At 52.0% G+C, this 12,419-nt stretch overlaps 2 protein-coding genes across 6 annotated transcripts in view; one reads left to right on the top strand and one right to left on the bottom strand.

Annotated features, from left to right (window-relative positions):
* The window catches only part of Tango2 (transport and golgi organization 2 homolog), a 47,311-nt gene extending 40,157 nt beyond the window's left edge, over positions 1-7,154 (bottom strand). The window contains exon 1 of one of the 5 annotated variants that reach the window (XM_031363353.1): positions 6,921-7,154. The gene's annotated coding sequence lies outside the window, so the exon portion shown is untranslated. The other 4 variants (XM_031363352.1, XM_031363354.1, XM_031363355.1 and 1 more) reach the window with 4 other exon arrangements.
* Positions 7,155-7,257: 103 nt separating this feature from the next.
* The window catches only part of Arvcf (ARVCF delta catenin family member), a 61,386-nt gene continuing 56,224 nt past the window's right edge, over positions 7,258-12,419 (top strand). Inside the window, exons 1-2 of the mRNA XM_031363359.1 lie at positions 7,258-7,507; positions 11,832-11,881. The gene's annotated coding sequence lies outside the window, so the exon portion shown is untranslated. The remainder of the gene's footprint in view (positions 7,508-11,831; positions 11,882-12,419) is intronic.

Consider the following 12,419-nt stretch of genomic DNA (forward strand, 5'->3'; position numbering starts at 1 on the left):
GCCAAACCCAGAACCTGTACAAGAACAAATGCTCTTAACCATGGAGTCATCTCTAGCTCACAGCTTCCCCAGAGAGGAGAGAGGTAAGCACTGAGACACCCTGCCAGTAGACACAAGTGTCAGCAGGGTACCATGGGAGTAGTGCTGGGACCTGGAGGCTGGTCTTTTTAAGTTTGTAAACATGATTTCTGACTGTGGCATTAACCCCAGTCCAGGATGAGGTCCTGCTCTTGCTTCTCCTCATCATTGGCCTGTGTCTCCCCCCCTGTGATCCTCGCACCTAGGAGGCAGAGACAGGAGGATGGCCAATTCAATGTCAGCCTAGGCAACACAGACACATAGAAATACACGCACACAGAATAATTAAGTTGGCTGGGCAGTGGTGGCACACGCCTTTAATCCCAGCACTTGGGAGGCAGAGGCAGGTGGATTTCTGAGTTTGAGGCCAGCCTGGTCTACAGAGTGAGTTCCAGGACAGCCAGGGCTATACAGAGAAACCCTGTCTCAAAAAACAAAACAAAACAAAAAAGTTGACAGCAGTCTGGAGACTGAGAAATAAGACAGACACGAGCTCAAGGCCAGCCTGGGCAACATAGCAAGTTCTAGGCTAGTCAAGATTATATTGCCTCAAAGAACAAATAATGAATAGTTGAGATAAGAGGTGGGAGTGGTACAGATTATCTCAAAAATCAACTCAGTTTAAGGTGACCTCGTGGTCAGGAGCCCTTTACCAAGCAAGCCCTGTGGTTTGAACCAACATATGCCAGACTCAGTCACTACTGTTGTAAGCTGATTGACACATCACCAAAAGATGAACTCTGGCTTTTCCCCCACATAGTGTCAATAACAAGCTTGGCTCTGTTTCTAGAACTCCTCTAAGCCTTCCCATCCTGCACTTTGTATAGGTGGTCAGCCACATCCAGGGAAGGGCTATGGGGTCCATACACAGGAGCAAGGAGGTGATCAGACTGAGAGACTGCATCTAGGCGAGGCAGGGGGGGAGACACAGGCCAATGATGAGGAGAAGCAAGAGCAGGACCTCATCCTGGACTGGGGTTAATGCCATTTGCCAGCTGAAAAGCAAACGGTCCCCCACAATCAGTGCTTCAAGCTGCTGATGCTTACCATGCTTTTCATATATAGATTTTTACATTCATTTATTTATTTTGAGACAGGTTCTCACTGTGTGGCCTTGACTAAGCTCACAGAGTTCTGCCTGCCTCTGCATCCCAAGTGCAGGAATGAAAGCCTCCAGGCCCAGCCTCATTTATAGGTATTTTATATTAAGATAGCAAGACACTCGCTTAAGGCATGAAAAAATGTATAAGACTTTGGATATGGCCTTATCTCTTTATCCAGACACAGTCAGAGAACCTCAAACAAAACTGTTTACAGTAAGATATCCTACCTTCCTCTATCCCCTGAGGGCTGAACTTTTGACTTTTGTTTTTGTTTTTTATTTTTGGTTTTTAGAGACAGGGTTTCTCTGTATAGCCCTGGCTGTCCTGGAGCTCACTCTGTAGACCAGGCTGGCCTCGAACTCAGAAATCCACCTGCCTCTGCCTCCCAAGTGCTGGGATTAAAGGCGTGCACCACCACACCTGGCTGAACTTTTGACTTTTAACCTAGTTAGGCACCATAAGAAAACACGTAAGTGATAAGACAGAACTTTTCAACCTCACTCAATGAGGTACTTCTGAGAAGCTCCAAGCCCAAGCTCTGGGGTATTTTTTACTTTTTTTTTTCTCTTGGGCACCTCTTTTGTGCTTAATCTTCATACTTAAGCCTCTACTGAAATAACTTTAAGACACTCTCTAACTCTGCTTCATACACTGGCCAGTCTGGAATTCTTTTCAGCATCAAAGCCTGGTGGGATCTGAGATTAGGTCCTTAAAACTAGGTGGAAATTCTCAGGCTGCTGAAAGTGACAGCTGGGAGCTGTGCCCCTCTGCCACGTGTCCCCCAAACACTTAAGTAAAATAAAGACACAGTAAAATGAAAATGTGGGATTGGGGATGGTAGGGGAACCTGAAGAGATGTGAGCACCACATCCCTGCAGCTACACTAGGACTCTGGAGGAAGGCAGAGCTCTGCTCTGTTCTATCTGGGAATGGTCACCCTCTCCAGCAGATCACATGATCCAGGAGGTCTCAGGGAGAGGGGCAGAAAGACAAGCCTGGAAGCCAACCACCCTGGCCTGCAGCAGCCTTGGAAACACTTGACTCCTTAGCTAGCTAGAATTGTCTTCACTCTGTACAAGGTTAGACCAATGAATACTACCTTAAAAAGTTGTCTAGAGGATGTGTCATTCACCTGCCCCTTATAGCTGTCACATCTACTCCATAGAAGATGGCTGAGCCTGGTAGTGGCAAAACAGTAGTCAGCAGGCCCAGCAAGAAAGACACTTCACTGGGGGAGGCGGGAGGCGGGGGAGGGGGAGGATCAGGGACTTGTGCAAGGGCATAGGGTACACTCTAAAGACGTGACCTACCGGGCAGAAGGAAACACAGGAAAGATGCGGAGGGTAGATGGATGGGGTCTCAACATCAGATCCTCCTTGTCCACTGTCCAAGAGGAAAACAAGCAGAATCTCCGCAGCGAATGAGCCTAGAGTAGGGCCAAGCTTGGCCTGGATGCAGCCTACACGCAATGTCCTCCCGTTCTGAGCAAGAGTTTTCCGCGACAGCCCAGTAAAGCCCATATCAGGCATAAGAATGACCCAGCACTTGCTGTCTTCTCTGACATACTGTGAAGCCTGAGGCCGCATAGGAGGTTTCAGAGTGAGAGGGGCGACATGACTAGGCTCGAGTAATCCCTGAGGCTGGAGACTGCAGCCCTCCCACCCTGCAACAACCATGCAGCTCTCTGTCCCGCCAATCTAGCCTCTTACACAGCAAGTCTGCTCCTGCTGTCGTGATCCCCTCCCCGCACACCTTCCTGACGGGGATAAACAGAAACATCTTCCAGTACCGTGTGGGTTGTTTTCAATTGTCAGAGACAGCCTGGTCTGTCGGACTAGCGTCCCAAACCGGCAGGCCGTTTAGTTTCCATTTAATGCCTTGGAAAGAGGAAACTGAGTTAGGACGAGAAGGTGCGGACCGCCTCGCCCTCGACCAACCTCGTCCGGACCGCGTTCCAGGAGCCCGGCGGCGCTCGACCGTGGGCCAGCCCCGCCAGGAGCGCAGCCCGCTAGCCCCAGCCACCCGCCGCACACTCACCGCCTCCGCCGCCGCCGACTTCCGGGTGCCGCACCCGCGCGCCCTAGCCGCCAGCCCAGGTCCCGCCCGGCCCGCCGCCAGAGCGCTCGCAATTGGGCACAGCAGCGAAGGGTGGAGCGGCGAAACCAGAGCCGCGGCCTGGTTAGCCTGTGTGTGCTGTCGCTCGGAGATCCAGCCTCCGCCCCCGCAGCTGCGCCAAGACTGGAGATGCGCCAAGACTGGAGGTGCGCCAAGGCCGGAGCTGTGCGGGCATCTGGTCCCTTCATGCTGCCACAGCTCCTCAGCCTGTGGGTTATCTCTGCGAGACAGTGTGACAGCCCCTGCACTCCGCCCCGTTCAGCCGCTGGACCCACCTCCACCCCCTTTAGACAGTGTCCTGGTCTTTACCTCTAGACCATACCATCTGTCCTGAATAGCCCTTCCTATCCTTTGTCGCCTCCAAGTCCTACCAGACTGTCTGTATCCCTGGCCTCTGACTCCTCATCTATTGTATTCCCTGCACTAGAAAACAACACAGAACACGGACTTCTGCTTCACCGTGCCTTCCATAGTCCTTAGGTAATAACAGAGGCTGTCCTGCAGGTCCAGACCCCAAGGATGAGGAATTTACCACGCTTGAGTAATTGAGTAATACCACGCTATGTTTGGACAATGACTGGGACATTTAGAACAGGGCCGAGACTTTCACTGGGGGCTTCCTGTACCTGTTAGTATCAGGTTGTGTCAGGAGCTTGAGCATCGTTAAGGTGGAGCATCAGAGGTCCTTCCCTAGGTGAGTACTCAATATAAGGATCACAACCATGTTAAAGACAATGATAATGTACTACAGGCTCTCAATGTTCCACTTTAGAGATGTAAATATAATTGCTCAGAGCAGTTAAGCTATTCACTCGAAGTAAAATAAAGGGCTAGCAAAATGGCTGCCTGGGTATTGATGCTCGCTGTCAAAACCGGGCCACCTGAGTTCCACCCCTGGGATCCACATGGTAAGAAGGAGAGAACTGAGCCCTTTACATTGCTCTCTGATCACCATATGTGCATTGTGGTGCATACACACAAAATAAAATGTAATTGAATTTTTAAAAAAGATGCCAATTGGCATTAGCTGCATGGACGATCTAGGTGCCATGGTCCCAAACTGCAATGCTGACGCTTTGCAGAAAACTGGAACTCAGAGAGGCAAAGGCAAGGCTGTAGCCAGACCCAGCCACAAGTCTGTTTTGCCCTCTCACAGTCTCACCAATATTCCTCCTGAGTACTAAAGGAAACCATTTGCAAACAAGACTGGACTCCACGGACCATGACTCCTGGCCACCAGGTGGCAGACCTAGCTAGGCGCTTCCATACTAGCACACTCACCCTGTGCTCCTGCCAGCTGTCTCCAGCTGAGCAGCCAAACCACTTGGTCTACAGGACGAAGAGGTAGTATTGGACAAGTAGGACATGGGCTTGAAGCTAAAAGAGCATGGTCTGGGATATAGCAGATATATGGTAGCTTGTCCCCAAAGCACCAAGCCATGAACCTCAGAGTGGGACTTGGGTTGGATATGCTTTCTCATCAATCCTATCCATAAAGAGAGATGTAAGAAGATGGGATTGGGTCCAAATCCCATCACTGGCTGCAGGTAGCGCCTTGGTGGGATTTGAATCTCTGCCCCTATTTTTTCCTTAATTATTTATTAACTTTACATCTTGATTGCAGCTCCCCTCCTTCCTCTCCTCCCAGTCCCAAATCCATCCCCCTATTACACCCTCCCCTTCTCCTTGGAAAAGGGGGAGACACCCCTTGGGTACCACCCTACCCTGAGACATCTAGTCCCATCACATCCTCTTCCTCTGAGGTCCAACTAGGCAGTCTAATTAGGGGAAGGGGATCCAATTCCTGCTCCTATTTTTTTTTTTTTTTGATAGTTATGCACCCTGACATTCTCTCCCATGTAAGTCTGGCTCATTGTGCATTTCTCAGAATGGGAGCTTACCCCCCTCCCTTTTTTAGGATTTAAGTGCCAACTAGTTAGGAAGTTCTTCCTGACAAACACCTCTCTGTGGCTTTCCCTAGCACTATCCCTACAGAGATGGCCAGCAGCTGGCTGGATAAGGAGGGAGGGAGGGAGCCAGACAGAGAGAGCAAGAAACATACACACACACACAGAGAGAGAGAGAGAGAGAGAGAGAGAGAGAGAGAGAGAGAGAGAGAGAGAGAGAAGGAGGGGATTGGAGAGGTATTGATTATTGGCCCCTGTGGTTTTCTGCTGTTTTGACCTCTGCCTAGTGAGAAGACTGTAAGATAGCAGCCCTGAAACCTATCTGAGCTGTCTCTAGCCACTCTGATTTTCTCTATGCAGCTGGTGATCAGGCTCTAAAGCAGCCAGGTCTCTAGAAGGGGACATTCCTACCTCAGGCTACATTAGGAGGCTATGTCTCCCTTTTGCCCTCTTCTAGCAGCGAAGAAGCCTGTTCAGTCTCTTTGTCCCATGAGCAAGGATGAGAAAGTGGTGTGATACAGAGCTACGGGAATCTTCAAGACAGGTGCTCCAGGATGACTATGGGCCAGGGTACAGCTGGATTTACTATATCCACTTCTAATGGAGGAGAGCAAGTCCCCCACCATACCACCACTTAACCAGAATGGCAGCTGTAGAGAGAGCTGTGTTCTTGGAGGACTCTGCCTCTTCAGAACTGCAACAATATCTCAATACCAGGATGCCAAATGGTGTTCATTTCAAGTAGCAATACCAACCGATAAGCAGCAACTGCCTTAACTCTGAAAAGCTCCTGGTATCAATTTTTTATTGCTAGAGCACAGTTAGACCCAGGTGGACCCAGAAGTGAGATCCTGCTCCAGGCATTTACTTTCTTTGTCCTCGCAAAGCAATCCTTATTGGGTGAGCCCATAGACTCGGCACAAGTGGATAAAATATGACCGTCTGGGTAGCCCCCACTATACACACATCCAGCCTCCATTAGCACTGCCTGTAGAGCCTTGGGAAACATAGACTGCCCAGAAGAGTTGGTCATTTCCAGGGGCACTTGTAAGAGGCTTAGAGCACAGGCCAGATTCATTTCCACTGTCTGTCTGCACTTCCATCTCCTGTTTACATTACAGCATCCCCCGTGGGTCCTTCCACTGCCTTATGTCACTGCAGAGATGTGGTTGGTGTACTCTACCTGGCAGGGGAAAGTGTGTTAATCTTTTTAGGCAGTGGATAAAGCTCCTTGATATTTCTCCAAGACTCAAAGCAGCGCAGAGGAAATCAGGACACCAGGGTGGAGTGGGGAAGAGATAATCACATAATTCCCCTTTCCCGGGCCAAGGACTCTTTTTTATTGCCCCAGGAAAGAGCAGTCTCATGCGGCTGTGGGGAGTGCCCAAAAGCTCTGTAAATACAGGCTTCGTAGAAGAAAAACGCTCTCGTTTTTTTCCAGAGTCTGTTTTTGCCCTCGAAATCACTGCAGCCATCCCCACCCTGTACCAGCCTAGCTGACCTTGTTCGTCCTTGCTGCAGGGGTTATGGGGGCAGTAAGAGAGCCACCAAGCCTGGAAGTCCAACGACTGGGTTCACGCCCTGGTCTCCTAAAGCCTCAGTTTTCTACCCGTAAAATGGGAGCAGCAGCCCAACATTCTTGCGGAGTGTAGGAGAAACACCATTCTATGCCAATAGAAAGGAATTGACGCTCAATGTCCGGCAAACAGCAGGATACCTGCGAACTTGGGGTGGAGATGGAGACAACGCTGCTGGAATCCGGGAGTGATCGCCGGTCCTGCAAGCCCCAGTTCAGGGCCTACTATCCCCAGAATTCCTCCGAAGGTGGCCGGGAGGGGGCAACTCCGAGCCTCCTGCAGCTGTTGCAACCACAGCATTCCGGGCAGGTGTCAGAGCCTCGGCCTGCTCCGCTAGGGGGGCCGACCTTCTGCTAAGACTGACAATACCAGGAGCCCAACAGCAAGCCGCAATCTCTGCACATCCATCCAATCCGTGCGGATAGCGGGGCGCGTCTCTCTACCAATGGGAAAATTCGCGGTTGGATGGGGCGGGGCGGAGGCCTCCTCTCCGGCCAGGTCCGCTTTGCGCACGGGCCGCGGGAGGGGTAGGAGGGCTAGCCTGCTGGCTGCTCCGGTAGGGGAGGAGGAGGGTTCCCTCAATCCCCTCACCCGCACGAGTTGTGACCCCGGGAGCTGCTTTCGGTGCAGGGCGCTGGAGAGGGCGCTCCCCGCGCGCCGGGAGACCTGGGGACGCCTGTCTTGGGGGCGGAGGCCGCGCTGCGGAGCCGCCCACGCCGCGCGCCAGGTGAGCCCGGCCGGGTGGGCGGGGTCCGGCTGTGGGCCTGGGATGGACACTCCGGTCCGGGCCAGGACTGGGGGTGGGTCCTTGGGGAGCGAACTGGGTATGTGGTCTAGACTGAGATGCGGACTCAAGTAGGGACAGGGTCCTGGGCTCGGACTTTAGGTCTGGGTGGGGTTCAGAAGCTGGTTCTTCTGTTCACTGGAGCTATAGCCCTCGACGGGTCCCCAGTGAGCCGGGTAGCTGGGGGCGGGTCCCTTTGTACATGACCTCAGGGCCCTGTCCAACCTGGCCACAGCGCCAGCTTCATGCCGCCGGGCTGAACACGACCCAGCTCCCACAGCCTTGCCTTCCGCGAGCCACTGCAGCGCCTGCAAGCAGGGCCCCGACGGCTAGGGAAACTTTACAGGGACTCGGGGGCGGCGAGGCTGGGGAAGTTCCTGGGGTGGCACGGCCGTTGGTGAGCGCAGGGTCTTGGCGATGCCAAGGGAATGTCCCCATACCGCGATGCTCCTAAGGCCTCACAAAAGAGAGAGGAGGCGCTGCTGGGAATCCCTTGTCTGGTGTCCCTGCTTGAATCTCCTTCCTAGATAACCCTGCATTCCTCAGTGGGACACCGGCCCAGGAGAATATGCAAGTCTAGAGTTGCTCTGCGCAGGAGGCCGTGGCTTTCCCCTTTTAATTTTTAAATAATGAAATGTTACTTATATTCAGTATTTAACTAGTTGTTTCAATGTCGGGTAACAGTGTCTAGGGTACAAGGGGACTCGTCTCTGTAGATTGAAACATTTAGAAATGATGGAAAGGAAAGAAAATGCTTCTGTTTGTGTTAACTTTTAGGCTAGACTGTTAATGTGGGCTAAGAATCCGAAACGCAAAACACATCCTTACTTTTATAAAGCCAGGGGATGGATCCATGCCCAAATTGTCTTTGGGAACATCTTTCCCTAAGTAGGACCAGCTATGCACCGAGTGCCTGCAATTCCACAATGGAATCCCCAGTCCCTCTACCTTTCCTTTGGTCCAGGACCCAGGCAAGTATTGCCTGCTTTGGGGAGTGTCTCAGGATCTGAGAGCCTGGGGTAGTGACATATACCAGGGCTGTTGAAGTTGGTCCCTGTGTTCTGAAGTTATGTTTACTTCAGAAGCCGGTTGTCCAGACAGATACTGGCTATCTGGAAAGAAAGAAATGGACCTACCATTTTGTGTCATCTGAGGTATTCGATGCTTCTTGCTGTCCATGATCACTTTCCATTTGGGGGTCCATGTGAGGGCCCTTCACATAAGTAGGCAGGAGATACTTGGCATGATGACAGAGGCCCACCTGGGGCCTCCTTGATGTGCCATCCTCAACACTTGTCTACACAGACTGTGGTGACCAAGGCTCTTGCTGTGTCCCAGCTGCTACACCCCTCCCACCCTCAGCCTGTGATCTGTGGCTCCCTACATTCATTCTCTCACACACACCCCTCCAGGTAGCCTCTTCTAGTCCCAGGCACCCTCTGCAATGCCTCCGTAGGAGTGGGGCTCTATACCCCATCCTTCTCTGTGCAGCACAAGCGTTCAGGCTGAGTTCCCTTCACTCCAGCCTAGCCTGGAGCTCTTCAACAGACACCTAGCTGGAAAGCCAGAGCTCTGATGCTTCTTGTCAGGCTGATTGTCAGGATGCACAGTTGGGGAGATTTCTGGAGCTCCGAGGGAGCTTTGAGGGCCACATGGTCGTGGGATGGTGACACCTAGACCCAGAAGGGCACTGGTAGATGGAGATGGTTTTGCAGGGCAGTCCAGACACAAACTGTGTCCATGTGTATGGACACATCAGTGTTCATAGCAGCAGTGAGTGTGTTCTTGTGATGGGTCAGGAGGAATAGTTTGGCTGTGGCAGGTACTAGTCATTGAGCAGAATTCCCTGCCTGGTGGCTGAAGGGCTCTCCATATCTGTGATTACTGATTATGTTCCCAGCAACTTGCATTTTTTCAATCCTACTTATGCTTACAGAGCAGAGCCCAAGGAGACCCATGCAAGACTGCAGCCTGCTGAGGGTACACTATAGTCAGTACCAATCAAGCTCTTAGGCAGGCCATCCTGATCCATGGTGGGTGTATGTGATCCTAAGTTACCTGCTTCTCATGCTCAGTCTGGCCTGACTCAGCTTGTACCTGTGCAAACTCTCCACGTAGTCAGCCTTTGCTGGCCTGTAGCTTGCTGGTCTGGTGTTTAATCTTGGGCCAGGCTTGTACCCCAGTCTGAAGCCCCATGGTTAGCCCCGTGGTGCAGCACTATAACACAGCTGCAGTCCTTCCCCAGAGTCTGGGTAGGTCTGTGGGGTATAGGCAGGTGGTGGCAGTGTCTATGTCTTTAGATGGATTGATGGAGATGCCCAGTATGTGCCTGAGAGGTGGGTTATGGCAAGGGTAGGCTCAGACCATCCTCATGGGAGGAATGGAGCCTGGCAAAGGATCCAGTGGTCTTTGGCCAGGTGGGTGACCCCAAGCCTGTAGACCAGTTCAGCAGGATGTTCAAAGGGTTACAAGCTGGATATCTACAATCCTGAGTCCCATCACTAGATCTGCCTTTGTTTCACGGCCCTGTCCAATCTCTCTGGTCATTTCCTGTGTGTCTCATGATTCAGGGCTCCCAGCAGGCTGGCCATAGTTACTCCACCCTGACCACTCCTGTACCATGCCCCTGTGTCGATAGCACTCCTGGAAAGACATCCATTCCTCTGGTGACCTCTTCCACCCTGCCTCCTGTAGCCCCTCTGCCTCTCCACCTTTCTCCTACCTTCTCTCTTGGAGTCCTGCATGGCAGGGGTCATTATGATAGTCATGTCATTTCCTGCTGGGTGAGGAGTATGGGAAACCCTGGGGATAGGAAGACTTGAGTTCAGATCCTGCCTGGATTAGCTCTGGTTTTCACATTTGTAAAACTGGGAATTTGGACAATCAATGGGAATCAGATGTTGGCTCACAACTCATATGGCCAAGGCTGTGGTGTGTGGTAAGTCCTGGTGAGAGACTTTTGGAACACTGGGGCTGATAACAAAGTCACATGGTTCTCTGTGAGACAAAAATCTAGGTTAACATTTAAGTTAAAAGCAAAGTTGTCCCAGAAATGTCATGCTTAGAGCAGGGCTCATTCCCCAGTCAGGGGCTTTGCTTCTGCTTGGGGGAGGGGTTAGTGGACAACTCTATCCAACCGCTCCTCCAGTATCAGCCAGTGATCCTGCCTTAGCATGTGCTGGGCTCCCCTTGTGCTGTGTGCTGACCCTCACCCACACATTCCATGGTCCCACTCTAATATTTAGCCAGCTCTCCATGTTCTACTTGAAACCTCTCTACCAAATGGCCTGGCGACCATAGCCTGGCCTGAATTTGGCCACCAGAGGGCCTCAGGGACTGCCAGTAAACCAGGCTCTGAGTACTGACCCCCTCTGTTGCCCCCACACCCCCAAAACACACACACATGCACAAACAATCTAGGTTAGATGGAATTCTTACCCAAAAACTTGATAGGCTGTTGTGAAACACAGAGACCACCTCTAGGACCAAGTAGATGGAGTCCACAGAGGAAGATTGGACAGAGGCTCTGAACAGTCTGGAAACAGACCAGAAAGGGAAGAGTTCCCATTACTTATATCATAGTGCCCCAGAGATACCTCCTCCTTTGCCCACCCGTCTCCGACTGTCTGTACATACAGGCTTTCATTTTTCTGACATAAACACCCTGGCAGTGTCCCTTGGCTCAGATATACCAAGAGGGAATGTGTCTCTCGACCTTCTGCCGAGACAGGAAGCAGTGGTTCCTTAGAGCCGTGGTGGAATTGCGTGCAGAGCAGAGACCAGTGCTGTCTCAGCTCCATGCATTGCAAGCAGTCCACGCTGCAGGACCAAGTCCCATAACTTGCCTACCACCAGTGTCATAGGACCTGGGTGCCAGGGTTGGAGCTAGCTCTGCAGAGCCTTGGGAGAGGCAGATGTCATCCCACGAGGAAGGTCTGGGCTGCAGGTCTGTAAGACTGTGTGGAGCCCCAGGACCCTAATGAAGCAGTCTTCTGTGAGGAGAAAGAGGGCGCTATCAGTCCTTATCTTTGACCTCTCAACCTCATCAGAAGGGAAGTTGACCTTATGCAGACTACAGTCCCAGTTGTGTGTGGAGACAGGGAAGTAAGTAAATACAATGTGTGGTTGAGTCAGGAGCACTACAGGGCAACCTTAGGATCAGGGATGCCAGTGTCCTGCTTGGGGAGCAGTCTGGGCCAGTATGCCTGTATCCAGAAGGGACCGATTCTAGGGGAGCCTCACATACTATCCTCTGGTTTCTCTACAGGAACAGAGAGTCCGCAAGATGTTAGGACATGCTGAGATCCCTTGAAATAGGTAAGTTACCCATGTTGCTTAGGATAGCAGACTGTCCTGGTGAGTTTGGTAGGCGTGGCCAGCTTCAGAATGGTCTGGACCCAGGCATTGTGTACTCTTGTTTGTTCAGCTTCACCCTGGTCGGGCACAGTCTCCAGGCTGGACAGGACCAAATATGGGGACCTGCCACACTAACTTAGATTTCCCAGTGGCTCAAGTGTGCATAGTAGCCACCTGATGGATGTCTATCTTGAGGGTGAGCCCACAGTGCAGCTGACCTAGCAGGATGCTGGGCATTGTTAATGAGGACATTAGCTGGGTCTGATCTCTGTCTGTCTCAGCTTGGATGCCAGCCATGGTGGTGTCTGATGTCAGCACAGCCTGCTTGGCCTAGAGCTCAGCCCAGGGATGCTTGTGTCTGCCCAAGGGAGAATGGAGCCTCCAGCTGGCCACTGCGGAGAAGCCCCAAGGCTCCATGGACCTGCAAAGTGAATGAACCTTGCAGTTTTGTGTGTCTGTTGTTCTCTCTCAGCCTCACCCCTCAGCCACTATAGGGTAG

Source organism: Mastomys coucha, unplaced genomic scaffold, assembly GCF_008632895.1.
Source record: "Mastomys coucha isolate ucsf_1 unplaced genomic scaffold, UCSF_Mcou_1 pScaffold12, whole genome shotgun sequence".
Taxonomy (NCBI): Eukaryota; Metazoa; Chordata; class Mammalia; order Rodentia; family Muridae; genus Mastomys; species Mastomys coucha.